Source organism: Podarcis melisellensis (assembly GCF_964234715.1).
Source record: "Podarcis melisellensis genome assembly, chromosome: 6".
Lineage (NCBI taxonomy): Eukaryota > Metazoa > Chordata > Lepidosauria > Squamata > Lacertidae > Podarcis > Podarcis melisellensis.
This window is the reverse complement of record NC_138538.1, coordinates 67,350,026-67,365,152: the sequence shown is the minus strand read 5'-3', so window position 1 is coordinate 67,365,152 and position 15,127 is coordinate 67,350,026. Positions and strand designations below refer to the sequence as shown.

At 43.6% G+C, this 15,127-nt stretch overlaps 1 long non-coding RNA gene across 1 annotated transcript in view; it reads left to right on the top strand.

The window, feature by feature from the left end:
* Nucleotides 1–4,754: 4,754 nt before the first annotated feature.
* The window catches only part of LOC309371552, a 34,081-nt gene continuing 23,708 nt past the window's right edge, over nucleotides 4,755–15,127 (top strand). Inside the window, exon 1 of the long non-coding RNA XR_014169189.1 lies at nucleotides 4,755–4,829. This is a non-coding gene — a long non-coding RNA (uncharacterized lncRNA). The remainder of the gene's footprint in view (nucleotides 4,830–15,127) is intronic.

Sequence of the window (15,127 nt, the reverse complement as noted above, 5' to 3'; positions counted from 1 at the left end):
TGTTGTTGTTTAGTTTTTCAGTCGTGTCTGACTCTTCGTGACTCCATGGACCAGAGCACGCCAGGCACTCCTGTCTTCCACTGCCTCCCGCAGTTTGGTCAAACTCATGTTGGTAGCTTCAAGAACACTGTCCAACCATCTCGTCCTCTGTCATCCCCTTCTCCTTGTGCCCTCCATCTTTCCCAACATCAGGGTCTTTTCCGGGGAGTCTTCTCTTCTCATGAGGTGGCCAAAGTACTGGAGCCTCAGCTTCACAATCTGTCCTTCCAGTGAGCACTCAGGACTGATTTGCTTAAGAATGGATAGGTTTGATCTTCTTGCAGTCCATGGGACTCTCAAGAGTCTCCTCCAGCACCATAATTCAAAAGCATCAATTCTTCGGCGATCAGCCTTCTTTATGGTCCAGCTCTCACTTCCATATATCACTACTGAGGAAACCATAGCTTTAACTATACGGACCTTTGTTGGCAAGGTGATGTCTCTGCTTTTTAAGATGCTGTCTGGGTTTGTCATTGCTTTTCTCCCAAGAAGCGGGGGTCTTTTAATTTCGTGACTGCTGTCACCATCTGCAGTGATCATGGAGCCCAGGAAAGTAAAATCTGTCACTGCTTCCATTTCTTCCCCTTCTATTTGCCAGGAGGTGATGGGCCCAGTGGCCATGATCTTCGTTTTTTTGATGTTGAGCTTCAGATAGATAGAGATAGATAGATAGATAGATAGATGATAGATAGATAGATAGATAGATAGATAGATAGATAGATAGATAGATTTGCATCTCCCTGATTTGGAGGTATACATCTTATTCCACTATTAAAATGAACAGGGCAGGAAAGGGAAAACCCCTTAAGGAAAAACACTATTTCCCCCCCAGGATAGCTGGATTCCAGGGAGGAAAAAAACACAAATTGTTTAGGGAGGTGGGAAAGGTGATTAAAAGCAGAAATGCGTTATGTGGTTGTGGATTCACAGTGCAACTCTATGCAGGTTTAATCAGAACTGAGTTCAGTAGCACTTACATTCAGGTAAATGGCCGAAGAATTGCAGCCTCTGTCATACATAGCTCTCACGTGAAGCCCTATTATACTGCAATCACAGTGAAATGGGGCACTGTAAGCTGCTGTAGCTCCTGCAGACCAAACAGCTGGATAAAAACGTTAAATCACATGGTAGAGATTTGAATGAGTTCAGGTTTGAAAGTGAACCTACCTAATTCATGCCTTATGAAAGAATACATAAGCTGAAACGCCACAAACCTCTCAGAAGGAACTGCATGGCCTAGCTGGGTAATGTACAGAATGCCAAGTTGCAAAGTACTGGAATGAGAGAAAGACACAGTTGGTTTGAATGTTTAAGGAGGAAGCTATAATCTTCAACTAGAAAAAACCAAGCCTATGTTTTGATCAGCATGTGGCTGTAAATACTTTGCATAAATTCTTCTTTAGCTACATGTTCTGCAAGTAAAAGTTGTTGAATACTTTAACGAGTGTTTGGATGTTGTTTTAATTTCAAGAAAAGAGTTGGTGTTGCACATGATTTGGCTTCCTAGCTGAAATTTAGCTATTCTGCCAACATAGCATAGGTGAGAGAATAAGCAGATATGCATCACTGTTCCTTGTAGGAAAGGCAGAATACATTACATATATAAATATATATTGGGGGGAATGGTAGAAAAACTGTGAAAGTTTTGAAGTGAAAATAAAGTTTCATGAAGAGAAGGCACAAGATTCTGAATGACAGTGAAATTATTTCTCAAGTTGCTTTTTATGCCAAAGAGAGAAAAGAATCCATTATCACAATGAATACACAGCGCTTCCATGTCTTTTTTAAACAATCATCTCCCATTAGGTTGCTATTTTGGAACTTGCCTTCTCCTAGTGGTGATGCTATTGCCCATGAACAACTCACAGGGCAATCACAGGCCATCAGGAGGAGCCTTCTTCCGCCCCAAGTCGCCACAAAATGGTTATCCTAAAGGGCCAGCCCAGCCATGTTAGACATGCCACAGAAGGGCCCCGAATGACAAAGCAGCAGCCTCCTGCTTTATGAGAGAGCAAGGGGAAATATTATAAATGACACTTGGTTTCCTTTTGCTTTTCTTCCCCTTTTTGCACATTTCCCTGTAAATGTCACACTGGAGAACGGTACAAGTTGACATGCTGAGCAGGGCTTAAAATGGATCATGCCCTGAAGAATGTCTGTAAGCTGCTAGTTAAGACACACGCTCAAAATGCATAAAATGGCAGCTCCCTTCCTCTCTTTCGATACAAGCTCTAAATATTAAACCGGAGAGTCGTCACACAGCATTTGACTACTAGAAAAGACAGGCATACAGAGAGCTTTTATTATCTTACCCCCTACTACAAAAAACATCCCATTAGGACTGGAATAACCTCCCGATGCACTATCTACTTGGTCTTTAATGTATGTTTTCATTACCCCCCACCTCGGAATGTTAATACTGTGTATAGTTTAATGGCTGGTAAATAATTTAATGTGCAGAGTTTTTTGGTTTTTTTTAAAGTTATTCTGTATCAATGTGGAAAGATGTTCATTCAAATTCAAAACTATTTATTTATTTTGGGCACGATTCACTAGAAAGTCCTTCTGCAAAGAGACCTATTAAAGTGAACAGAATCTGCAAAAGTGCTGGGGTTCTTGCATTGCTCCTCTCCGCTGCAAAGGGTCTTTTTGTGGGAGAGTTTAATTGGGGGGCAGGGGGTGGGAATCCTGCCCTTTAGCTTCTGCCGTCAGCAGCATTCTAGAGCAGTAGTTCTGTGATACATTTGGTCGTATTGTCACGAGCATCTCTGAGCTCCAGATATATATAATATCCTCGCTGCTCATCCACAGGGCACGATGTACTCTCCATCATTACTGCAATCTGAATCATTGCAAGAGATGAAAAGGGTAACTGCCACTAGAAATCTGCAGAGAGTGAATTAATTAATGTGTTTCATTGTGTAAGAAGGAACTGCCAAAAGTTCCCATTTCATGTCAGTTTCAGAAGCACTGGAAATTAAACTTAAGAGAGGGACAAATAGAGAATTAGTTGAAGTTTCAAATCACACAGTGTCAAAAATGGATCAGGTTAAAGTGGGCTCTTGTTTCCCAAAGGAGGAGAGCAAAGCGGGAGGCTGGGCAAGCTGCCACAGCCAGCAGGACCAATAATATGTCAAGACTCTGCCCGCCATTTCCCCCTACATGAACCGCCTAGAGCTTCTACTAAGTTCCTTTTTCACCATCCCAACCCCTTTACCAAAACCACTTCTCTCTAGGGTTGCCATCCAGCCCTTTAAAAAACAACAACCAGAATTGTCCCATTTTTGAACAGTGGTGTCCCTTGTCCCATTTGGGATGCCTTTTGTCCCATTTTCAAAGTCATGAAAATAAAATAAAATTGGCATTAAAGTTTCCTCCATTGTGCACTCACAGTAACTTGCCAGCGGGCTCTTCTGCGTTGGGCTAAGCTCCTGCCAATGCCTTCAAGAGGATGAGCAAAATGTTTCCTGGACCAGCACCCTCAGCTCCTTCAAAGCTAAGAATTCATTGCTATCTCTCCCCCCACTTCCTTTTTGGGGTAGGTTTCTATATTTATCATCCTTTTGGCAGGCAGAAATTCAGCAGGTGAGGAGCATTCCCTTTCAGTATTGCTGTCGTAATGTTTGCAGTTACTACTTGCCCCTGTTTTCACCATCAGAGGTGTATGGGGAGATGAAGGCCTTGAGTCTTCACCAGACTATTTCAGCCTCAGATGGGGTATATAAACAGCACTGGCCCTGGGGGGTGGGGAGAGAAATTGCATGAGTTCAGAGCAACTGGACACTTGTGCCTAGAGTCCAAGGCAAAACAGAAGCTACCTCTGGCAAGTGAGGGACTCTCCCACAAACTGTCAGACCTCTGCCTGGATGAGTGAACCTGCAGAAAGCAGCCCCAGTGAGTGATTTCTAATTAAAGAACAACAAAGGGCTGGATTCAACAAAATAGTTGTGCTAAGTGCAGTGTTTCTCAAACACTGATAACTGTGCAAACTGTTTCTCAGTCTCCAGTTGTTTTTGCACTACAACTCCCATCATCCCTAGCTAGCAAGAACAGGGATGATGGGAATTGTAGTCCAAAAACAGCTGAAGACCCACATTTAAGAAATGCTGTGCTAGTGGAACTGGGCTGGCCCCAGTCCCCACATACTGCCTGTGTCTCCTCAATCAGCTCTGGGTGGGGGTCAGGGGAACCCCCAAAACAACATATAGGGGGAGAAAAGGAGAGATCATTTATCAGGCGAGCAGAAATGCTTGCACTGACAAAAGAACCTCCTTAGCATGACTTTGAATTTCTGTATTGCAGTCATTCCATTAGCAGTTCAGCATAATAACTCACACCTCTTTTTTATGCTCAGATGAAAGAACACATCTAGCATGTCTTATATTTTTATTTAAACTTCCATCTGTTCCATCCCGTTATTTAGAAAAGGTAATCTCCAGCCCCCCCCCCAACAACCCAGCCATCCAATTTGAATTCTGAGCAAAATAGCTTTAGCTATGTTAAAATATACTAAAATGGAATTTGGATTTAAAATTACCTCGTTGCAGTGTAGGCTGGGCTATTACAACATTTGCCCGAACGAGGGGTTTTTATAATGCTTCCAAAATAAGCCTTCCAAAATCTAGATTGGTAAAAATTATTCTCCCTGTGCAGAATGGGTTCATGGGAAAAAGCTGTCCCATGAGCCCTTGCTGCAAGGAGGAGGGGGGGAACCTATATAATGAAGGCTGCTTCCCTGGGAGCTCACAGCCATTTTATCTTGTGAGCTGCAGGTGGGCTTCTATTCCTTGGTAAGTTAACCAGCAATTGCAGGGCAGGGCAGGGTGGGGCAGGATGGTTGGTGGCCAATTTTTATTCTTCATCTAGCGCTGAAGTGATGATGAAAATAATAATAATAATTTATTTCTACCCCACCCATCTGGCTGGGTTTCCCCAGCCACTCTGGGCAGCTTCCAACAAAAGATTAAAAACACATTAAAACACCAGTCATTAAAAACTTCCTTAAACAGGGCTGCGTTCAGATGCCTTCTAAAATTCAGATAGTTGTTTATTTCCATGACATCTGATGGGAGGTTGTATGCTATCATTGGTTATATAAACTGAATTAACTGCTGTGGTGTGAGTTTATTCCAGTGCTTTCCAAACACATTCTGGCTGCTTGTGTTGTTCACTTAGAGTTGGCCATTAAAAAATAAACAAATTGCTTGGTGGTTTGGCAGCCCCCTAGAAGTGTGCATCTCCTGGTCGTCTTGGTTGTAAGGACACTATTGGAGGGGAGCTTGGGGCCCCACAAAAGGTGGATGTGGTGCAGTGGCAACGCACCTAGGCAGCGGTGTGTGTTGTATTGGCACCGGGGTGGGGGGTGGGGTAGTATGGTAATCTGGTCAGGTTTAAGCTTTCAAACTTGTTTTGCCTGCACAGAGTTCACTTGTCGTAAAGTAGCAATGACATTTGGTTGGAAGATCTTTGTTGGGGTCTTCAGGGTTGGCTCTGGGGGCAGGTTGATGGGAGTTGGACTGTGTGGTAGGTCTGTTGGACTGTGGTGGAAATGGCATTGGGCAGGATCAACATAGTATGGGGGGGGGGCTAAGGGGACGACAACAGCACCCCAAACTTGGAATATCTGCCTGTTAGGAATCTGCACCCGTGTTTCCCAGTGAGACTTTGCTTGCTTGGCTTGCACCACGGCAAGGTTCACCGACACCCATGGAACGAGTTTGGGGCGGATCCATTCCATCAACATGGGCCTTGTGGAATGAGGAACTGATCCTGGGGCCTGATGCCATGCCAACCCTTACTCTTTCTGCTGCTGTCAAAGATTTGGCCTGGTTTTACCCTATCACCATTGTGCAGTCTTTTTATTTTGCTGCTCTCATGGGTCACGTAATGCGCCTGCCTGGGCAAAAAGAGTTCAAGGTGGTATCCAGTTAAGCAGTTCCATTAGCAATAGAATTTCTGTTTGTCCTCTCCTCCTGCCTCCTCCCCCCAACCATGTACTCTCCCCAAATCCACTCCGGAGGATTGTGAGTAAACCCAGAACAGGTTTGGAGAAGGTGAAGCACACCCATCAGGTAAGGGGAGGAGGCTGAGGTAAAGTTTGTCTATGTGAAGAGATTCAGGTGTGCAGTTTGTGAAGAAATGGAAGGAGAATTTGGACAAACCCTTTCAACCATCAGAATAATGTGTGAGGAGACTGCAAAAACCCACCAACTAGCCCCCAGCCCCAATTCTGTGACCGTGCAAAGTGGCTCTACATGGGGTGACAGTGCCCTCAGAACCCCTTTCATTTCTTGCCCAAAGTTCACGCTTTTCTTTTAAAATGAAGGGGATGTTTGTTTGTTTGTTTGTTTGTGTAGCAGGGATTCCTGCTCTCTCTCTCCCTCCCTCCCATCTGAGCTTTAATTGCTTTGGAGGTGGAAGTCTATTTTGGGGTGCTGTATCTGAACAATTCCAAGTTTTTCCGCTGCTAAATGGGTATTTTGTGGTGCTCGTGACAGTTTTTGATTTCCAAATGTGCCTCTGGACCTTAAAAGTTGCACTGGGTGGGGAACTGTTCATCTTTGTGTGCTGTGTTGTTATTTTAACTGCACTATTTTTGACATTTCTGTACTCTGCTCTGAAATATTACAATGTGAGTGGTCAATCTTTTCCGATAAAAAGTAAAATTACAAATGTACATATATAGGAATCCTCCATGCAAGGTGGATCCTGGTGTGACAAAGATCTCCCCTTGTGTGGAGGAGCCTAATGTGTTGTTAACTGGCATCTGTCTTTAAAAAAAATGTTGTGTTTGGCATAATCTTCATGCGTATGCTCAGTATTGGAACAGGGTCGAAGGTTAAAGGTTTTGCTCAGTGCTAGGGATGCGTGAGAAATTCAGTTTTGTTTGCCTCTTGATAAGAAACAAGGTAACTTGCACTTCTTGAACCAAACATAGCTATTTTTCTCTGAAATGTTGTGCTATAGTTCTCCAACCAAAGTGTTCAAAAATGCATATATGAGGAGAAAGCGTGCATTAAAGTGCACCTGTTAGTGAAAATAGCATATATAAACATGCATTATACTAGAGGGGCAAGTGCCAAAACCACCTAAAAATATGTGTTTATTAGGAAAAGTTAACACTAAAATGCTGATGAATTTTCATGAGGATTAGAATTTTTTATATATTATAATAATCCTCAAATTGCTGTGGAAATGTGGAAAACAGGATTGAAGATTGGAAAAAATGAGAAGCTGAGAGAAATGGAAATTGGCAGGATTGCTCCTTTCTAATTCAGCGCTTTGACAAGCCCCTGAAGAACGATTTAACCTTGCCCTCCACCCACCCCCGTTTATATTGAGCATCGTCTCTTAATTCTGCACTCTCTTTGAACATCCAAATAATTTTACTGCTCCACAAAGGCTGCTCTTGAACAGAGGTGACTTCAGGAGCAAGTCACTTACTTTAATTTCTAAACATCTCTGTGCAGAATGTACCACTGTGCCTGTCCTGTTCCTGTCCAAAACACATGAACAGCTAGTGTAACCTATCCCCATTTGATCAGTGCCTCCCAGTTTCTTTTCCGCTGCTGGTAAACAACCCCTGGAACATGGTTTGTATCTAGAATGTAAAATTAAACCTTAATTTTGCCTTTCTGTTCCATAGCTGGCAGAATCCTTTAATTAGGCACAGGAAGAATGTGCTGGGCATTCTCATTCTCTCCCTCTCCCTCTCCCCCCCCCCCTCACACACACACTCTTACTTTCTTTAACTCTCTGACAATCCCTGTGGAGGCAAGTAGCATTCAGGAAATAGACAGAGAGGAATCTAAGGTAACAAGCAGGTAATGTTAAGAGCAGAGCAAAAGTTCATTGGGGAGAAGGAGCAAAAGCTTTACCCCTTTGGTGAACAAATACTTTCAGACAGGTATTGATCTAAGCCGAGGAGGAAAAGTGTTCGCCTGCCATCATGAAATAGCGCTTATTAGGGGTGAAAAATGCAAGAACGAGGTTACAAGTAGTGAAGAGAGAAACTAAACATTTGTTTGTGATCAAGAGTTTGGGAGAGGGGGAATGAAAATATTTTTTCCTTGCTAGCAGCCCGTATTATAAAAGCGCAGGAGAGCTCCTACAGTTAAGGCGAGTGGTAAAAACGGATGTTGGCCATTACAAGCTTATAAAAATGGCGTATCTGTAAGTCATTCTGCCCACTGCTGATGTAAGCAAGAAACAGGCACAGGGCAACTCGCTAGAGCTTTCCTCTAGCAATACATAAAGGTTGGTATTTAACTAAAGAAGTGGACCAATTTCCACTTGTGCAGTGGGGCTTTCCCCTCCCCTCATTACCCCATGTGCCCCCTACACCACCCCAAAATCTGCTTCAGAGTGTTGAGGGTCAACAGATTTGGGGGCATCAGACTTACTTTGCCGTTTCTCAGCTTTGTAAAACTTGATCCCACATGAAATAGCCTTAATTCTGATCTTTAAACCAGCAGTCATTAAATCCATACTAGATTTTCGGCACCCACTAAGGACATTCTTGTTATGCCTACCCAGATGCTTAGAAAGGCTGATGTGAATTATAATCTGTTTTAGTATTTTAGCTTCCTGTACATTTTAATCTATTTTACATATTTCCTGATTCTGTCTTTTTGTAAATCGCTTTGCGTTTTTTTGTTTTTTAAAGAATCAAGGGGTGTATAAATTTTATGAAATAAATAGTAAAGAAATCCATGCTTCCGAACATGGGAACATCATAAAATATGGAATATTTTTTTCCTTTAAATACTAAGAAATACACTGTGGGGAACATATGTCAGGCAGCCATGACTAATCACAGCTCCGTGGCTTGTCTGCACTGTTTTGGTTTCTACATTGCATGTTCTTCACTGGAAACCTCAGGCATGTTTGGCATCTGGAATCGCCAAACATAAATTGTTCCAAAAAATGCCTTGAAGACTTGTTCGAGTGAAATGCTGGTGCAGGAGGAAGTCAAAAGCTGCCCCCTCCATCACTTTTCCTTGCTCATGTCCTCAAGACTCACAGGCCAGACATGTTATCAGATGCAACCTTGGAGAAAAGTGTGTAGGTGTTTAGCTACATCATACAAGACGCAAAGCTGTTTGGTGAAACTGTTTGGAAACTGCAGCTTGTCTAACAGTCTCGGGACAAGGGTCGCTTCATTCATTACCGTCAAAGACTACACTTTTTTTTTTTAAGCATAGCAAACACCCAATTCTGGTGTGAATCAGATGCATGTTCTTTTTTTCACTGCACCAAAACATAAACCTCTCCTGGGGAGGTTGCAAAGTGCTTCCACAGTGTATATGCAGCCACCTGAAGCATAGTGTAGAAATGAGCATGTGAGGATTTTCAACTTGTTCATATCTCTCCCTTCCGATTTGGGAACTGCCCCACTCTCAGCAGATCTGCACACTGCACATATTTCCTTCTGCTGCCACTTTGGCGCCACATCCATATTGGTTCTTCACAAAACCAACGAAACAAAGCAACACTCACCCTTCTCCCTCCTCCCCAAAGTTCCAGCCACAAAAGGGTGTCTCAGACCAAGAGTACCCCAGAGCATGTGCAGAGTGCAACGAGGGAAAGTGAGTAGAGGAGGGGACTTTGGGCTGAGCTCCCATGATGCAAGGCTCCCCGCCATCCACTGGTTAGTGTAGCTGTCTCAGGCAGGAAAGTTTTCATGTTTAATGTAGGATTTTTGGATTTTAAGCACCCAAGGATTTAAGCATTCAAGGATTCTGTTAGGTGCATAGCGTTCAAGTAGCTTTATACCTGTATGTACTAATTCCTCCTAAAGAGACAGCTGGTCAATTAAAAATCAGACCATTGGTTTGAAGGCAACTACTTGGAAACTTCAGCTAGTCGAAAACGCAGCAGCCAGATGACTAGCTGGGGTTATGTTTAGAACTCACAGAGGCCCTGTTTTAAAGCAGCTACCATATTGGCCCGAATATAAGCCGCACCTGAATATTAGCCGCACCTTCAAAATTCAAGGGGGGGGGAGAAAAAAGACAATACCTGAATATAAGCCACTCCCTTAAAATTCTGAAGGCACTAACACACGTTCCATTTTGCAGTAAAAGTAAATTTTTGTAAGGTCGTGAATTTAAGCCACACTTTAATTTTTCATGGTCGGAATTTGGAAAAAAAAGTGTGGCTTATATCCAGGCCAATACGGTATGTTGATTTCTAGTTTTGTGGCCCAATTCAAGATGCTCACATTAGTTTTCTGAAACCCCTGTATGACTTAGGCTCAAAGTTTCTTGAAGACCACCTCCCTCCCTACAGATACCCTTGGGTGCCAAGATCAGCAGAGAGGGATGCTCTTGATTGTTCCACCACTCAGAACTTCAGAAGGTGACAACTCGGGAGAGGGCATCCTCTGGGCAGCCTCTTGTGTAATTCCCACCCCAGAGAAGCTCTTCTGCCCTATTCATTGTGCAGCTTGCATTATATTCTGAAGACACACCTCTTTATGTTGGGCTTTAACACCTGAGATATTTGGACCCACCTTATTCTTGTCCCAAACTGTCATAGCCTCCAACATTTCTCTGATGAAAATAGGGACATCCTATTCCATGATAATAATTTTACTATTTATAGCCCATCCATCTGACTGGGTTCCCCAAGCCACTCAGGGTGGCTTCCAACATATATTAAAAAATGTAAAAAATGTAAAAACTTCCCTCTATGGGGCTGCCTTCAGATGGCTCAGGGATTTGGATAACTCCATACAATGTCAGCATTTCTTCAGTGAAAATAAGGACGTTCTAAGGAAAAGTGGGACATTCCGGGATCAAATCAGAAACTGGAACTGCTTCTGTAAATCTGGGACTGTCCCTGGAAAATAGGGATACTTGGAAGGTCTTCTGTTTTTCATTTTGTAGTATTAAACTGCTATGATCCTATGTGGGCCCTTATGGTGAAGAGTAGATAATAAATCAAATTACCATACTAACAATGGTAACAAATTTTCTGAAGGAAGAGCACAAAACATGGCATTTGGACAACTTTGCCTCTGTTTTTTGTTCCTGGGGCTGACTAGTTCCCACTAACCTTTACGCCTCCCCCTTTTTTCTGCATTTTTGGAGCTGCTGGGAGTAGCTGCCTGTGAAGTTGGGAGCCAGCTTGCTTACGTACCAGAAAATGTGCACAATATTTTGTCATTTTCCCCCAGCTGTTTTATCCTTCCTCACCTGTTGAGAGGAATGTGATTAGGCAATAAGCATTAAATTTACCAGCCGAGCTGCAGAAAAGAACACAGGGATGAGGAACAGTGTTTGCGGCGCGATAAGCTAATGAAACGCAGGGGAGAGCCACGGAGATGCGCGGTGAGGCCCAAACTATTAAGGTACAGAGCAGTCTGCCTAACTCTTAACTGAGTAGGTAGAGGATGAGAGGTAACTTTTTCTGGATTGTATCTTGAAAAAGAGAGAAAAGGGAAGGATCGGTGTGTGAAGGCTCTTCTCTGACTTCCTGAGCTGAAGTTAAGCAAACTTTTGATGGAAGAACGATATGCTTGTACCTTCAGGACTTAGGAATTCTTGCTTTGCAAATACTTTTGCGATGATCGCATTTGCAGTGACGTTATGAGTTTGTGCTTATTTTTCCTTCTGACCAGTGACTTGTTGTGGTTGTTGTTTCAGACTTAACTGTTGCCTTGCCCATGACTTAACATGAATCTGGTGTATTAAAGCCTAGATGCCCTTTGTGGCATTTTGAGTTCTTTCCCCTGCTCCCCGAAATGCCCACACAAAGTCTTAGCTGCAGATGATTTCATTTGCTGTTGGTTGACACTTTCTGCTTCTCCCGAGGCAGCTGCTGGGAGTCACAGGGAAAGTTTGAAGTGTAAGGACAGGCATAGGCAAACTCGGCCCTCCAGATGTTTGGGACTACAACTCCCATCATCCCTGACTACTGGTCCTATTAGCTAGGGATGTTGGGAGTTGTAGTCCCAAAACATCTGGATGGCCAAGTTTCCCTATGTCTGTGTAAGGCGGACAAAATGGAGAATGAATGTGGGAAAACGAATGTGCTTTTCTTCAGCTTTATGTACACACACAGCCTAAGGAATTGGTAAATACAGTTGAACCTTGGTTCTTGAACAGAATCCGTTACAGAAGTCCATTCAACTTCTAAAAAAGTTCAAAAACCCAGGTGCCGCTTTGATTGGCTGCAGAAGCTTCATGCACTAATTGGAAGCCGTGTAAGCTGCGTTGGACATTCGGGTTCCAAAGAACGTTTGCAAACCGGAACACTCACTTTTGGGTTTGTGGCTTTTGGGAGCCAAAACATTCAAGTCGCAAGGTGTTCAACAACCAAGGTATGACTGTATCAGGGAAAAAATTGAAAAGGGCCTTCTTTGACTGTGTTGTGAATAGGGATGGGTTTCATTTTGCATTTAATGGTGAACTTACATAATTTGCATTTTATGAAACCATGTGCGAACCAAAATGTTGCCATCATTTGAAAGTCACATTTCTCTGAATGCAGTTCCAAATGCTCCAAATGCATTTTTCCAGCCCAAGTAACATGTATGTAGATAAACGTACTGAGGTAAAGCAGAGGTTGGATGGCCATCTCTCATGGGTGCTTTAGCTGAGATTCTTGAATTGCAGGTGGTAGGACAAGATGATCCTTGGGGGGGGGGGAAAGGGCCCAGGAAGAGAACTGAGCTGAGTGTAGAAGGGTCTGCAAGCAAGCAGCTTGTAGAGACACAAGGGTGTCTCTGGAAAGCTGAGTTGGGTAGTGGATTTTGCTTTTTGCAGTAGGTAAGCTAGTTTGCTTCCTCATTTGCTCAACCTGCATATCTGTAAACAAATCTCATATATTCCAAAGTGCCATAAGCCTCCGGCGACCTCCTTTAAAATGAAACCAATCCTGGAAAGCGCTGAGCCTCCAGAACTTATCGCCACTTAGGAAAGGTGCCATAGCAATCTAACACTAAGAAGGTGGGTGCTCACACTTCCGTAATTGACCCCACATTGGCTCAGATACATATAACATACTTAAGGCTGGAGTTTCATCTTGATAACCTCCTGGGGGTTTATAACAACCCCTCTGGAAGTCATGGAATCATAGAGTTGCAGAGCAAGCCTCTGCAAAGTAGAAATCTCAACTAAAGCATCCATGACAGATGGCCAGGCAACCTCTGCTTAAAAACCTCCAAGGAAGAAGAGCCCACAACCTCCCAAAGGAGACCGTTCCACTGTTGATCAGCTCTTGCTGTCAGAATGCTCTTCGGAATCTCCCTTCTTGTAACTTGAAGCCCTTGATTCGAGTCCTACCCTTCAGAGCAAGAAAATAAGCTTGTTCCCTCTTACATGTGACAGCCCTCCAGCCCTTTGAAGATGACTATCCTATCTTCTCTCAGTCTCCTCTTTTCCAGGCTAAACATACCCAGCTCCTTCAAGCGCTCCTCATGAGGCTTCGTTTCCAGACCCTTGATCCTATTGGTTTCCCTCCTCTGCATACATCCTGGCTTGTCAACTTCCTTCTTAAGTTGTTTGTGGTGTCCAGAACTGGACATAGTACTCCATGGCTTGAACTAGACACATCAAAAACAGCATTTCAGGAAAACACATTGTAAACTTGAAAGTGGGAAATCACGTTGGCGAAAGATGGAACCCCACAGCGCCATCTGGTGTCACAGTGTTATAACGCATATAAAACACTTTTTTCTTTACTAGTGTAGCTGAGTCCCAGGTGTGATCTGACCAAGGCAGAATAGAGTGGTACTGCTACTTTCCCTGATCTGGGCACTATACTTCAGTTGATGCAGCCTAGAATAACATTAGATCCCACCCCCCGCTGCATCACACTTTTGGCACATGTTGAGCTTGTGGTTTACTAAGACCCCTAGATCCTCCTTTTCACATGTACTGCTGGTAAGCCAGGTGTCCCCCATCTTATATTTGTGCATCTGGTTCTTCGTGCCAAGGTGCATAAAAAGCGTATGCTCCCCTCCAGAGCTGGACTGCTCTCTTGAGTGTTCAGGCAGGTCTGTTTATCTGTATGCTGCTTAGCTCCTGCTCTTTTGGCTGTCAGACGGCCTTGAGGCCACTTTCCTCTGTGTTCCCGCACCTGGAGGGTCCACTCGTGGCTTTCGAACATTAAAAGCAACACTGGCCTTTTTCCCATTTCCTTGTGGCTCCGGTGCTGAGTTTGCTTCTCGCAAGCATCGCTATGCCAAGAGACATGTAATGAGCTGTATAACTTTAATTCAGCAAATTGAATACATAACTTGATGAAAGGCAGGTATTTTAATTTAATCTTTGCCAGGCTGAGCTCTTTATTTTACTCTGCTCTCCTGCTGGCATCTCTGTTTGCCTTGCATTCAATCCTTCAGAGCTGACTCAAGGGCAGGATGCCCCAGGAACAGCAGGATGTCACCTTTTATAATGAATGAAACCCTTGAAAGGGTGACCTGGAAATGCTTTTGTTTTGCTGAGTTTCAGAATGGTAGCCACTTCACATTTGTATCCGTTAGGCACATTGTAATTCCCTGGACAACAGGGCTGGGAGTTAAAACAGTGGAAGAAGTGGGTGGGGGAACCAAATTGCAATAAATCATGCTTTTATAAATCTGAGAAGAGAACCGCACTCATGAATATGTCCATCTGCTATCCATCTGCTTAAAGGTGAGGCTCCCCATAGCCTTAGCATCAAAGGCAGAGGTGGAGGGCATGCAGTCCTTCAGATGGCAATGAACTCCACTTCCCATCATCCCCAGCCAACATGTCCAATGATCGAAGTTGACGGAAGCTAGAGGTACCACAATCTGGAGGGTGATAATGCTTGAGCTAACTAGTACATGCACCAAGGCATGGTAATGAATTTCAGGCTTCCATAGCCTTCCCCACCAAACACTTGGAAACTTTAATATGAACCAGGGTTTATGCCTATAAATATCCTGTTCATGCAGCACGTCCATCACATGAAATAGGTGTGTGTATGTGAATGAGCTGGATTGGAATACCCTGGATAGCTCAGTTGGTTAGAGTGTGGCGCTGATAACCCCAAGGTTGCAGGTTCAATCCCCGTAAGGGACAGCTGCATATTCCTGCATTGCAGCCGGTTGGACTTA